The sequence below is a fragment of the Triturus cristatus genome, chromosome 2_2 (genome assembly GCF_964204655.1).
Source record: "Triturus cristatus chromosome 2_2, aTriCri1.1, whole genome shotgun sequence".
In the NCBI taxonomy this organism is placed as follows: domain Eukaryota; kingdom Metazoa; phylum Chordata; class Amphibia; order Caudata; family Salamandridae; genus Triturus; species Triturus cristatus.
The window spans coordinates 540,033,018-540,048,917 of NC_140582.1; the positions used below are offsets into that span (position 1 = coordinate 540,033,018).

Genomic DNA, 15,900 nt, shown 5'->3' on the forward strand with positions numbered 1-15,900 from the left:
GTTACTGTAGATTCTTCTAAGCTCAAGTACAATCCACACCTCCTCCATTCTTCCTATGTTGTTGTTGGTTATGTAGCAGTGGGGACCTGTGCTGGGCTCTGTCTTACCCGAATACACAAACTTTCCTATACCAGTTCAATCCTGAGACTCAGTTCAGGAGTCTGGAAGACCCGGTCACAAAGAAAGGATGGACTAGCCTGGGATTGAGGGAAGTGTTTGAACTTTGAAAAGGGCAGCCTCAGGTTTACTTTACTTTCCCGGTTTGGTCTCCAGGAGGAACAGAGTCACTGGCACCACTAAGCCCGTACTTTATTTATATCTTTGACTTTCGGCAGACTTTCTCCACTAGTGCAAGCATGTTGCCAGTCTTCTGGGTTGCTGCTCTCCTTCTACTAATAATGGGTTCAGTTTCACTCTGGTTCCAATAAGACTGTCCCAGTTCTCCCCAGTGCATGCTGCTACATGCAGCCAGTCTTTTACTCGCTGTAGAAGGTTGCTGCTTAAATGTTCAAGAGCAGCTTTGTGCTTGATAACCTTGACACGTGTTTCATATCAGTACACTTCTGAAGGGTAAGTCATGGTGGAGGAGGGCTTCTAGACCAGCACCAAGTCCGGATTCCTGTGCAAAGGTTTTGTGCTGTAGAGAGAAGGAGAATGTACCCACCTGCCTGCATGAGGAGCTAGACTGTGCCTTCCAAGAGAACAGCCATCAACATCCCAGCAAGGCCTGCACAAGGCCAGAAAACCTGGAGACTCAGCATGGAGGACTCCTCAGCAGCCCAAGACAGCTCAGAAGCCTCTAAGATCCCATAAGCCCAGCATCCCAGAATAAGAAATAAAAGTAATCTGAGCTGTGAAGCCTCAACCACATCTGTATAGCATCAAGTGGGTGAGCCTGCGCCGAATACATGTTCACAGCCCTTAGCAGCCTTGTACCTGTATCAGCCAGTCCCAGGGATCCAGAAAGTCTTACACCATTGACTCACAACACCATCACCAGCAAGAACTTCGAAAGAATTTAAAGGTCCACTTCGGATACCCCAACATGAATCAGTACTGTGACACCTGACACTAGTTATAGAGGCCAGTGACTGGCCAAAATTACCAGGGGTGTCCTGCCTCACGGATGCGGCAGGCAGCGGTTCCCCGTGGTCGACGAGGCAAGAACCATCATAGACGCAGGAGGATCAGTGGCAGTGATCCTCCTCGACCTGAGTGCCGCCTTCGACACGGTGGATCATGCCATCCTCATCCACCGGCTAAGTTTGGTAGGAGTCTCCGGCTCCGCCCTGTCCTGGATCAAATCCTTCCTGGAAGGAAGAACCTTCCAAGTGTCGGATGGCACAGCCGTGTCCAAAGCCCTGCCACTACAGTGTGGGGTCCCCCAGGGCTCCTCCCTGAGCCCCACACTTTTTAACGTCTACATGTCCCCTCTAGAGGACATTATTTCCCCATTCGGCATAAAAACAGTCATGTATGCCAATGACACCCAGCTGGTGGTCTCTATAAACCAGTTGAGCAAAAGCCTAGACAATCTGGCAAGGTGTCTCGAGAACGTCTTCCACTGGATGTGTGAATCTCGATTAAAATTAAATGGAGAAAAAGCCGACATACTTCTCCTGGGAAATCCACGCAAACTCCCTCCATCCCTTTCTTGGCCGCCATGCATGGGATCACCTCCTACCCCCAAACCCGAAGTCAAAAGCCTTGGCATCTGGCTGGATCAGGACCTCAACTTCAAAACTCAGGCCAGAAAAACCACGGGCACTTGCTTCGGCCTCATTCGAATGGCGTGAAAAATCCTCCATCTGATCCCCTTCCAATCGAGGAAACTGCTGTTGCAGGGGTTGGTGAACTCCAGACTGGACTACGGCAACGTCCTGTACCTGGGGGCACCGGCATCAGTCATTTACAGACTGCAATGCGCTCAGAACGCTGCTGCCAGACTCTTAACCGGAACCAAACTGAGATGCTCTGCTAAACCAGCACTCAAAAGTCTGCATTGGCTTCCGGTTAAAGAAAGGATCACCTTTAAGACCTTATGCATTTCACACAAAATAATGCACGGCAGAGGCCCTCCGATTCTGAGATCCATCGTCAAACCCCATCACTCTAACAAACAACTCAGATCAGACTCCCTTTCCCTGGCCAGAGTTCCTAGAATAAAAAAGGCCCGATCCGGGGGGCGCTTGTTTTCCTACAATGCCCCAAAACTGTGGAACGCTCTCCCACTTTCCATGCGGAGAGAATACAATCTTTTGGCCTTTCGTAGGCAACTAAAAACTTGGCTCTTCCCATAATCTTCCACTTCTTCTACCCCCCCTCTGGAACTATAGGTCAATTCAGCGCTGGGACGCCCTATGGTAGCTACGCGCTTTACAAATCCCCATTCAAATTCAAATTCCCGGCAGGGGTGCATACTTGGGCACTAGAACATCCCAGGGAGAAATACAGCTCCCTCCCACAAAGTTAGGACTGGAGCTGTGCTTCTGTAGAGCTGCAGACACTTTAAACATGCCTATTGCAAAGTGGAATACTCTGCTAAAACAGTTTCAATTGATTTCAGGCTGAAAATTAATGATAATGAGTAAAATAAAGTGCTGCAAAAATGCAGCTAAATTCCCATATTTGTGCCGCTAAATTCCCATATTTGTGCCGCTAAATGTGTTAATCCATGCCGCAATATCCGAGGGGGTCTGCCTGGTGGAGAGGGAATGAGGGGACAACGTAGGGCTGCAGGGATGAACATTTCACAAAACAGCGTGATCCTGACGTTACTACCTCTACAGCGCCTTGACTGATATTGATTGACTTAATGGGACTAGGCCTGATCTACTACAAGTAGATAAATGTGTGACTGGGTGCTTGGATCGTGTTGATCAGGCTGAAAATGGCTGACCAGGCTGAAAATGGAAGTGTGACTACTGGGGGGAGAGTCCGTTCAAATCTGTGGTGTTGACAAGGGAAATGGGTGTAAGGATGAGGTTATGGAAGTTTCGGTCTCATTTAACATTGTTGGTGGTGGGGGTGCAAGTGCGGTAAAGACTTATCCCAACCCTACTACTAAATTGATATCTTGAAATGTAGCAGGGCTTTTATCTAAGTTGCCCTGCCCTGCCCTGAGTGGGGCACCTTTATAGATGTATACGACATCTACTTGTTCCAAGAAACCTCGTCGACTAGTCTCATGTATCGCTCAGGATTTACATCATAAAGCAACAAGGTCATTACATCGGGTAGAGGCAGGCTGATGGGGGGGGGGGGCTTGACAACTTGGGTCAAAACAACCCTATCATGTAGTGTTAAGACAGTAGATTTGGTTTGCCCAGATTTGTTGTGCATTGCTTTAATCTCACCAGGCATAGTCACACATTATATTTGTAATGTTAACTGCAGGCCGACCGCAAATAAAGTGGAATCTATTGTAACACATATGTTGTCTGCCCATCTGGCTGAACTCCCAGTAGAGGGGATTTAATTGCCAGTTTGAGGCTCTTGACGCTGATGTAGGATTTGAATCAGTTGAGAAAGACCAACTAGGGTGTATACCAGCACTAATGATCCCCCCCATAAAAAATGATCCCCTCTGGCTCTTCAACTCAACTCTGTTGTGCTAAATAAGGGTTTGAGAGCCTGCAATGGCAGGTCACAGTCAGACAAAGATGGCAATCACACGTTCAACCAACGCCAGAATACAAGTCTTATTGATTACATCCTACTTGATGACCGACTGTGCTCTAAATTAGTAGATATGGTGGTACTTCCATGATGTACTTACCCCGGAATTGAGGAGCTTTGTATCTGGAGATCAGCCGAACCATAATGAGCCCTTGGATAGAAGGTTAAACCTGTCCTGTGATAGGCGAAGGGTTGAATGGAGCTTGCTCTCACTACAGCGAATTGGTAGATACTATCTACAGAGTAGTCACTGATGGGATTTGGGAATTACTACTAGCAATAAATTTGCACATAGAGGATGGAGTGATACTGTATAATTTTAGTGTAATCCATACCCATATGTTCCAGAAGCTGAGAGATTATTTCTTTATTGAGGCCAGTCAAATGGTTTGGAGACACAGTGTGTCAACAGGTGTAATGAGGCTCGAGAGCAGCTGATGGGTGCCTTTAAGGTCAACGTTAGACTGCTGATCCAGCAAGCTAGACGGGTGTACAAAAATGCCATACGAGCAGCAAAACGAGAATGGGAGACTGAGAAATGGGAAAATCTGCAAGTAGCATCTCAGAGGAGATGACTCATATACCTTCTGGAAAATTATCTCCACTGACTCTGGTGAAGGGTTATTCCTTTGTTGAAAATCACATCATGATGGCTGAATGGGTTGTGCATTTTACTAGTTTATACTCACCAGAGGAGCAGAGTGTAGGCTTGTGAGTTGGCAACCTGTTACACAACTCTGGCAAGCTTAGATGGGCCAGAAACAACACTGGGATTGCCTATTTTGATTAGTGGTCCCCAGGACGAAATGAGCTTCAGTTGCAGGAAAATTAGGCAAGCCATCAATATAATTGTGAGACATAAAGCCTTGGAGCTAGACAAGGTACCTGGAGATTTATTTATTTCTTGAGTTTTATATAGCGCTGGCTAGACCCGGAGGTATCAGAGCGCTTTACATTAGGAGAGTTACATAGGTTCCACGTTACACATTGTTACAGAAGGTACATCAATTACAAGTTACATCTGCAAGGTACATAAATTACAGGTTACATCCGTTGGTTCATGGTGTGTAGAAGGGTAGGGGGTAATGTCAAAGGGCGACGGGGAGGGAGATTAAGCAGAGAATAGGCACAAGGAAAAACAAAGCAGGCAGGGGGAGAGAGATTCAGGGGAGAGAGGAAAGGAAAATGGGAGGCATGCCAAGAATGAAAGGAGGGAAGAGGAGGGGGAGGGGGTAGGAGGCATATTTATCTTGATGAGGTTTGGACCCTTTATTTCACCATACTAATTAATACTATATAGAAATGGGCTCCTATTCCCACTACTTGGGAGGGTGCTGAGATTGTTCCCATTTTAAGATTGAACCAGAGATCTCCTCTAGAAATAAAGGTCTATAAGCCTAATTGATAGTGCCAAAAAGCTTTTTGCGAGTGTTATTTTGAGCTTACTGCAAGATAGGATGGCTGTGTCAAACATATTGACTTCCCTGCAGGCAGGATTTAGAGAGCGTACTAGTACGTTAGACGAGGTCTTTCGGCTCCAGCTATTGTAATGGAAGTTTGTACATCTGGGATGTGGGCAGTTTTATGTGGTGTTTGTAGATCATGGGGGTATCGCTTTATCTACTACATTTGATTTTAAGTCTCTATGACTGCAAGTTTGCCCCCGTTAGGTGTGGGCAGCTGGGGGAAATGACAGATAGATTTCCGGTCAGTAGGGGGTTAGACAGAGGTGTGTTCTTGCGCCCACTTTATTCTGTCTTCATGATAAATGATCTGGTAGCATATGTGGATCATGGTGAGTCCTACCCACCTCATCTGGCAAACCTCAGGGCTCCTGCTCTGTGGTGTGCCCATTACACGCTGCTCTTATCTAAGTCTCCCATGGCCTCTGAAAAAAATCTTAAACAGGTTTGACAATTTTTGTAAGGTGAGGGATCTAAATTTTAACCTTAGAACACAGCTTCTTTCCCTGCAGTTAGATATGGGGCTAAAAAATATTACATATATAGTCAGGCTACAACCTCTTTATTTCTGGAGAAGGTTGTGGGCAACTCCGAACTAAGCCCTTACCAGCAGGGACTCAATGAGATTTTGTGCCTTCCAGGATCAGGTGACCTGCCATGGATTAGGAATGTTGGATCAACACTAGCAGATGTTGAGCTTGAGCACCTATGGATTTCTCCAGAAGGGCAGATAAAGAGGGCTGATTGGCAACATAAAATTGGCTCCTTGCAACGCCAGTTCAATATGGGTCCCCTGACATTGGCCTTCCTAATGCTAAAAGATGATTTCTAGAAAGAGCCTTTCCTGGACGTAATAGAGCCTTGTATTGCCAGGATGCTCTGCTTGCAATTCAGATATGGGACCCTACCGCTCGCCTCATTCACATCTAGTTGGGTGCAAATGGCAAATTCAAGAAATGCTCATTGCCCATTTTGTGCCATATGGCCCAAAACAATTGGACATGTCTTGTGCTTTTTGTCCTAGTTATCATAGCACAAGAAATAAGTTAGACCCTGGATGCGGGCAAAGCATTAAGAACCCGAGGCCATGACCATACCTGAAAGGAGCTTTGTATCAAATGAAAATGCAATTGCTTCTGGCACACATTCTCAATTATGAGTTTAGAGGAAGATGGAAAGCACACCACAGTAAATTCTAACAATGAATGACACAGCCGCCTTTCTCCAATTGTAACGTATCCAGAGGGAATGCATTTAGCAAGAATGCCTTTACCACGCATGTTTTACAACGAGTTGGCCTTTACAACTCGTTTTATTACATTGTGTTACTTTATGATGCATTGTCCATGGTAATGACTGAGCTTTTTACTTATATAGGCAAATATATTTTATATATATATATATATATATATATATATATATATATATATATATATATATATATATATATCTGCAAGTAACACTGTGAGCAGCTGCTCACCCTCCTATCGACGCCGGTGCCAGCAGCGGTCACAGTACCGCTCATATATGTTTCACACAGCGAAGTCCTCCTTTCAGAATTCTGAAAAAACTCCAAAGCGGCACCACACAGGACGAGTCCAATAACGATTTATTGTCTCATAAACACAGCAGTACAACGCGTTTCGGCAAAGCCTTTGTCAAGTACATGACCTGTACCCAAATTCCGAAAGAAATACGGGTCAAGGTTAATCGACAGTGAGAAAACACTATTGTATCACACACGCCAGGGTAAACAAATAGATGCATAGATGCCATTTCATTTCGGCATTTTAAAAAAATTTAATGTTCCAATTTAAATTGTGTGTAAAATGCACAAAACCAATTTTTAATGTTTCTAAATAAAATGCATTTTAAAGCTAAAATGCGGAGTGACGTCATGATTTCAGCGCATTGTATCTGTTACATGCTCGAACAGGTGCTAACCCATAATACGGTATGCAATCTGTAATAGTAGAACATGAGCACACATCATAGCACATTATAATCGTGCGGTTAGATAGCCTGATGTGTATATAAGTCGAACATGATTAAAACAGTGCTTAGATAGAAGGTAATGTACCCAATTAATAGTCATATTACATGCATCGCAGATTAATGGGTAATGTACCCCATGCGCATCAGATTAAATCATACAGTTATTGTCCATAATTCATAAATAACAGGTAATGTACCTATCGTAAAAAAATGAATAGCCCTGCATGATACAAAACAAGTCACTGACCATAGCAAAACGTCTTTGTGGCAGGTAAAAGTGCCAGCCATCGTCTATATCAGTAGGGCAAAGTTCTACTGCTGTTTATGTGATATTCTATATCAATCCATATTGGAAAAAGGCGAATAAGAAATAAAGAGAAAATTATACAAAGGGGAAAGAGGGAGCGATAAACTGTGTCACAGGGTGTATTTAACCATATTAAATCATAAGGTTACAAATTCCTACACTAAACCTAGTGAGGAAAGGAGGTTCAGAACTCCATACAAATGCTAAGCTATACAGCGAATCAAGGACTCCCCCACCCAAAGATGCACAGTGATAGCCCGAATGAACCCCTAACATAAAAAGGTGACTACGTTAAAAACAGCCAAGCTGAATAACATACTGGGAGACTAGGAGGAATGGAGATTCCTATCTGTTTCACTTATAACCTATGTGTGTGGCCAATTCCTCTCCAAAATTCATACCATTAGGAATTTTCGGGTCGAGCTCTAAAATATATTTAGATTCAGTGACTCATAGCAATTTTTCACGATCCCCACCTCTGGGATGTGGTGGTATCTTATCAATCCCATAAAATTTAAGTAAATTTGCATTGCTTTGATGTTTGTCTTGGAAATGTCTTGCGACAGGATAGTTGCAGTCAACATTATTTATTGCCCTCATGTTTTGCAGCACACCTGTTTTAAGCTGTAATTTAGTGCTGCCCACATAGTTTAACCCACATGGGCAATCCAGGACATAGATACAATTGTCACTGGTGCAGGTTATGAATTTGTTATTCCTGCCAACAAAGTAACTGTCTCGATTTTCACTGTGTCTACAGGCCTTACAGGAATTGCACTTCCTGAAACCCTTGGCCTTTCCCAGCCACGTGGTGGTGGTGGAGGTTTGTTGGTAGATATGAACTAGCAAATCTTTAGGGATTTAGATTTTCTATAGGTTATAGATGGTACTTTTCCCATATCAGGACCAATTATGGGGTCCATTTCCAATAAACCCCAATGTCTTCTCATAGTACTTAGAATCGATCACATGTTGGATCCTATAATATGGACACAATAGAGCCCAATTTGTAGGGTTCCTTAATCGAGTTCTAAAAATTGGTTTGACCCCTCTAGGGCCAATAGATTATTGTTCATTGAGGACAAACAACACAAAAGTCCCTGTACTCTTATAATTTTGAATAATCGTAGGACTAATCTATGTTTGTGTAATTGTTGTAATTTGTCTGCTATATATACATTTTTGTTGCACAATAGGTTTTGTATCTACAATTTATACATTTGTATGTCCTGTTAATGCTGTATACACCTGTATACTAGTTTGATGCATAAAATTAACACGAAAGAGCTCAGTTCTAGCCTGCTTCGTGATAGGAATCTCTGTTTTGATAACTTAGTGTATAATGCAATATGCATATGATTACAAAGCATTGGAGAAATTAATGGACAATGACGAAATCATCATCAAGCCTGCAGATAAGGGTGGTGCCATTGGAATTCTGCAAAGTGACAAATACAAGCTAGAAGTTGTTTGCCAGCTGTCAAATGAGGAACACTACAGAAAATCTGATGAAGACTTTACAAAATTGATAAAAGATAAACTGATCCATCTAATACAGAATGGAGAAGCGGAAGGGTGGCTGTCGAGAAAAGAGGCGCAGTACTTGATTAATGACAATCCAAGGACACCAATGGTATATGTCCTACCAAACATCCACAAGGATACACAAAACCCTCCAGGAATACCAATCATTTCAGGAGTAAATTCCATATTGGAAAGACCGGCAAAGTACATTGACACCTTTTTAAAACCACTAGTAAGTGACACCAACAGCTTCATAAAAGATACTATGCAGGCCATCACATTAATAGAAGGACAACCATTTGAAGAAGAGGAGGAATATTTAGTCACACTAGACATTGTCAGCCTATATACAAATATTCCCCAGGTAGCAGGTCTGGAAGCCATCGAATTCTTCCTGGCAAAACGATCACGACCTCACAATGTGCCTACTTCATTTCTACTACAACTGGCAGAAATATGCTTAAAGTATAACTTCTTCCGCTTCAATGAGACACAGTTCGTTCAGATCAAAGGTGCCGCTATGTGCTGTCCAGTCGCTCCTGAAATGGCAGTGGTTTCTGCATTTCTTGCCCACTTTGAGTCCGTGGAATCGTACTTGTTTGTGGTCCTTTCGGGGTACAAGATCGCGTAGTGCTGCACAAATTTGCGTGTGAAACGTTGGTTGGGTACAATTTCTATCTTCATGAAGTTGTGTCCTGGGGACTGACTTTGAGACGTGAACTCTGAAATTTTATTTCAATGGTTCTGACTTCCCAAGTACTCCACGTGAACTCTGCACATATGTTGTCTCCTCAGATTTGCCAGTTTTGTCAATGACCATTTTGCCATTATGGCCCAAATTGGATAGGGAGTGCAATTTACCATGCACTTGAAATACCTTTAACCCAGTGTGAGGTGTATACAGCAGTGGGAAAACACCTTCTAGGCAGTGATACGAAATGGGCCAGGAAAGAGTTAGATATTTATCAGACCTAGCAAAAATCGGCATTTCTGGATGCAGAAAATACCTTCTTGGGTATACTTTCCCCTGGAGAATTAGGAATTACATGTGGAATCGGAATTAGCGCAGTGAAATCCACGTGTATTAGAATTTACTATATTTCTTCTCCTAGTCAGTTTAAGGTATTTTGACCTCCAAAAATTGATGGGGGGTGGGGGGGGGGTATGATGGGGGCTTTGATGTTTATAGGAAATCTTAGAATTTCAATCTATGTGTCAACAGGGATTTGTGTATTGATCATAATGTACCACACCTCAGGGGATCAAACCGCAAGTATTGAGTTTTGGCGGATACTGAAGAATGACCTGCATATTTGGTGTATAAGCACTAGAAAAAATATCTTTCCTTTCACTTCACATTTAACCCAATACGTTCTGTCGGATGTGACGTTCCGAAATTTGGCAGGATGCGTTAATCTTCACAAACTCAGAAGATGAGGTGTTTACTGCATCCAGTAAATACCTCAGCGTCCGTGTTTACTGGGTGCAGTAAATACCTCAGCACCTCCCTGTCAACTCGTACTCGAAATCTGAGAGTTATGTACCTTTATCGATCGGATCGAACACATCCAAGAGCTCACGGCAGGATTTAATTATGTTGACTTCTTGCCTTGTATTGACTTGTTAATGACCGAACGTTACATTGACAGGCTGCCTAGCGTCTGATATATGTCCCAAATAAACCAATTCAATGCCAATTGAAAATGTTAAGATGCAGTTCATTACATTTAAATTGATTTTACTGGACTATTCACTTTTTAGTAATTTTATAGTTGTACACAGCGGTTTTATGCAAAGGATTTGAATAGTACTGTTGTGACAGTATGATTTACATTATTGATTTAAAGCATCAATCACACGAGACACGAAAAGCACGTTTGCAAGCCTCTGTGAAATCCTTGCTCTCTGCATGCACACAAACTGACTGAGGCCTGGCATGAACCTGCTTTGCAGCCGGCAGTCACAACTCCGTTAAATATGGAAGTAAATAAAATAATTCTAAGCCATTGAAAATGTTGTCAGCTCTAGTGACAGCCTGAATCAGGTGGCAGGTAGGCCTGTCGATTGTCTGACACATTATTGTGCACAATGACTGTTTATCTTGTCACTTTTGTGCCACCGCCATATTGGTGCATACCAATTTAGTTGTGAAAGCGAAATTGAAGTCTGAATAATATATCTGTATTCCAATGGTAATACGCATTCCACCAGCAGGAGCTATTTTACTAGTCAGATGTAGCAGCATAACTTCATGCTGTGGATGCAGGTGCTTGTGCTGTGCATGGAGATTCGGGTCTCTTGAAATATATGTCTCTTAGAAAACTAAGAGTAGAGCCCTGTGTGATTTTAACAAGTAGGAGACAGAGAGTTTATGTGAACATATCTGTGCCTAAGACCGCTCCCTCTGGGGCACATGCACATACAGGCCCTCTAGGCCTGCATACAAATAGGGGGGGTCAGGGGCTCTCCCCTAGAGTTCATATTCTTTCAACTTTGCTCATCTCTTTTATTGATACCCATCTTAGTTTTTCGCCGAAACATTTGTGACCATTGTGGCCTGGTCTGCAGCTTAGGAATACCTATATGAATACATTGTGAAAAAACACTAATTTAATCTGGAAAATAACATCTCTACCTGCCCCTCTAAAAATGAATCAAGTCGGGTGTCCCCATGGTCACTGCTTAAAAATAATATCTCACACATCACCCTCGGCCATCCTTCAGATGACTGCCCACCAATCTTCCAAAGAGGAAGTCTTTACCTGAGCCTCTGTTGCCTTACCATATCAGTCAGCCGCACCTATCCATCCCACAAAGTATAGCTGGTTCCTCACCCAGGGCTCAGCATGGACAACCAGATGTCTTCTGCACTCAACTAGATGATGCAGTGCCTCTGATCTTACACTCACGAAGCTTAATCTGGGAGACATGCTGCATTATGAGGCCCACACCCAGCCATCTGAAAACAAAGTTTGTAGTCACTGCAACCATTGGTGTGGGAGAGGGGATGAACCTGGAGCAGCCTTTAACGTTTTGGGTACCTCAAGCTCCCCTCTATCCTGGTTTTTGAGCAGTCCATCCAGTCGTGGTAGCAGTATGGTACTGTTTTCTCACCCGCAACCTGGCTTTAATGGCTTGAAATTTCCAGGCATGCTTGGCAGCGCTTTACTCCTAGGGACTGGTAGCGAGTATTTCATCAGTTCAACCCGTAACTTACAACCAAGAGACCTCCACCTCCGGGCCAGTTCTCCTAAGGTCGATGGAGCTTTGCCACCATTTTAGAATGGAGCATCAACTCAAATCATCATAATCATTTACTTTAATTTAGGAGTCTATGATCAGAGGTTTGGTAAGGTTTTCAAAACCTTTATTTTTCGCTTAAAAGTTTAGCATTTGGCTTCTCATTTCTTTATTCAATTAGTCAAGATATATTGTTTACAGAAATATCAATAAAAATGAGGTTAGGAAGCCAACAATGAAATAACAGCGCGTTTCATCAAGAAACAACCCCATATCTAATCTAAAGAGTCCTAAATCTGATAGAACCCATGAAGAGTTCTTTCGAAAAGAGTAAGGGTTTTGGAGCTTGAGATCAGAATCTATAAGAGGACGAACTTCCCTTAAAGAGCAGTTCTTCAAACTCAGCCGAGCCTCTTACAGTCACAATAGCACTTGTCAAAATCAGGTTAAGGAAAATAGTCACAGCAGTAGCTTATGACATTCAAAAAGAAGTAGTCACCCAACAAAATGTCAGGCATCAGCAACCACTGTTAGCAGTAACTCACAGTATTCAGGTAAGAGAGTGAAAACCACAGTCAAGTGCTCAGGGTACAACAGAGGAAAAGAAGCTTGCCTCTCTAGCTAGGAACACGTATTATTCTAAGGCTAAATGTATCTATGCTTCCTTCTGTCGGTGAAATCATCTCGAACCAATCTTCCGATGGTCTGTCGCTTCTCCCTTCGATTCCCACGGTAAACGCATAGGATGGCATGACAGTATCTAAATTGCTGCTAAGCATTCATATGATTGTTACATGCCAGTGAGGTTTTCATGAGAACCTTTGCACACCTACTCTGTTAGCTGTTCAGTGCTCCATTGTGTATCGATGGACTATTCTAGAAAATGACAGTTTCCAGGTTAGATCATGAGAATTAAGCTTCTGCTGAACGTTATTGATGTTAATACACTGTCATTTATTCTAAAATTCTGTGCAAAGCATAGACGAACGAATCTAAAATACGATGAAATCATATGGTGTGAGGAAAAAAAGCAATGCATTTTTAAAACAGTAAATTTCGCAATAATGACGAATTCTAACAGTTTAAATCCACATAGTCAGCATTTTCTAAGAAGACATCTATTTTATTTAATATAAAATGAAAATAGGAAACAAATAATAAATGAGGCCTACTCAGGTCTAGGTAAAGTACAATAGAATTGAGAGCTTTCTTCAGCAAAAAATAATTCAGTTGGTTAAAATATGCACGTTTAAGCAAGGTACGTTCTCCTTTACTAGGCATTCTTCACGTTAAAGTCTGAGTAAATGTCAGCCTTAATATGCGGGTTTTTTTATCTAAATTTTCTACTTTATCAGGACGATGTCTAAGGTAAACCTGTTCCATAACCACGGCCAAGATTGCGTTTATGTAAGTAGGATGGGCTGGTAAAGAGCAGGGAAATAAGAAAAGACTATAATTGTCACCACATAAAATGAAGCCACCTGTCACCATTCCTTACTCCCCCCCCCCCCACTGTCACAATAAAAGCAAGAGCCATATTTTTACTCTTCCAATTTGCATTTTCAGAGCTTCACAGATCAAAAAAGCTCCAGTCTCCAACACCCCATAAAAACATTCCATCTTTATAGGGTTCCTCAGGTACTTTCAAACTGTAAGAGCCCTTCCCACCTTGGTTTGGAATAGCACCACCATGGGTGTGGAGGGGGGTGAATATCATGTAAAGAAGCCTGCAGTGTCAAGAGACAGAAACAGAAAAAAGTGTAAAAAAAATAGGAAGTGCCTCATGGGAGCAACCACCAGAAACCTGTTGGGTAGTGTTACCAACTGGCTCATTTTATCATTATTGGCACTTTCCTAATTCAACAAGAGACCCTACCCGAGTATGCCTATGATAGGGGAAAGTAGTGTAATTGCTCAAGCAACATTTCTACACTATTATGCTCTTGCTATATATGATGGGGTCCCCACAAAAAGAGAGTTTAACCCTCACCTTCACAAAAAACAGTTATACCCAGACATGTACATTATATGTGCAACTCATAAGTGAAAAAACCCCACATGGTCATATTTACCTGATCACCTACAGGTGAAGGTATACCAGTGGACAATGTGTTCACACACCGGATCAAGCAGCATGGTTGATGAGATGGATGAGGTGAAAAATGATTTACACTTCTCATACCACTAATGTGAGTCAGTTTGTGAAGGTGATTCATAGTTAGTCATTAATAATGTTGTGTCATGCCTAAAAGAACACTTGACTGGAGAAGAACTGCACTGGTTTGTCCCACAAAGGTTTGTAGTTTAGAACATAATGTGACAACTCAGGTGTAAATCACCACACTCATTACGCATTCACACCTTTACCATACGAACAGTGCATCACTATGTACAATCATTTTGTCCATTTTCAAAAAGACAGAGAGAAATGTATTCTCCGAATTGTTCGCACTTTTTAAAATGTACACTAAATTTATTATCTGGCATGGTTGATCACATGCTCTTGTAAGGTAGGTTTTATTTGCTTACTGTTAAGCTTATTTGTTGACTGTTCAACAAGTATGTAACAAGCTTTAGCTATCTGGGTATAGTGCTCGACTCTACGCTCAGGTCGCCCTTGCCTATTGCTCAATGTCCATCATTAAAAAACACCATGCTACTACATTGGAAGCCATTTCACTGGCCCTTGAGGTCTATAAACATAAGGCCCAATCAGTATCCCTATATGGGGCAGAATTATGGGGCGTAGATAACCCCAATCAGCTGATATTAAGAGAAAACAAGGTCATACGGAGGTTTCTAGGCCTTCCTACATCCACACCATTGATACCCATGTACCCAGATGTAAATCTTAAAAGAATAGGGCACATAACTGTCTTGAGATCTATATTGTATTGGATGAGACTCTTGGTCATGCAGGAACTCGCACACTATAAAGAGGGCCGAAAGGAACTTCTGGACCTTGATAAGCTCATTACTTTTCCCTGATTTCACCATGTCCAGACATGGTTTGAAAAGCTAGGCTTATCCTCCTTTTGGAGTGATCCCCATGCAATAACACCGCACTCATAAAAGCAATTGAAGCAGATATCCTGGGAGTATGTTTTGAACACCCTCCATTAAAACCCAAGATCAGGCAGGTTGACTACACAATTTCTTCTGTTAAACCAAACCCAAGTTTTCAAGAGTACCTGGATGATATTCAACCTCACTTACTGTATATGAAGCTTTGTTTCGAAGCTCTTCAGATCAAAGATTTCACATTAAGGTTGAAACCAAATAACAATTCTGCTAATGAAGAATCCATTTGCACATTATGCACTTTATGCACTATCAAAAATGTTGCATGTTTTAATTTTTTGTACAGCATATGGCAAGCTTAGAAGGACATTGATCCGCCCGATCTTCTGTAATTTGGGATTTAGTAAATATTCAGATGCTATGAGAGTCTTAAAAAATGACACAATCCCGCACATAGTCCTTAGCCTAAGCAGGTATTTGTTAGCAGTAGGTTGTCTACGACAAAAGCGGGGACTGAAGTTTTACCTGTCATGCTTATTTTTAAGTCATGGTTTTATTTGGCTTGCTTTTTTTCTTTATAACTGATTGTATTTTAAGGTATCAAGGTCTGATTACGAAAGCACTTTATTAACATTATATGCACTGTGTGTTGTATGAACTGTATATATGACA

The 15,900-nt window shown here is 42.2% G+C and overlaps 1 protein-coding gene across 6 annotated transcripts in view; it reads left to right on the forward strand.

Annotated features, from left to right (window-relative positions):
- Window positions 1–15,900, forward strand: part of TRIM2 (tripartite motif containing 2) — a 403,084-nt gene that overhangs the window by 205,738 nt on the left and 181,446 nt on the right. The gene's annotated exons all lie outside the window — the stretch shown is intronic.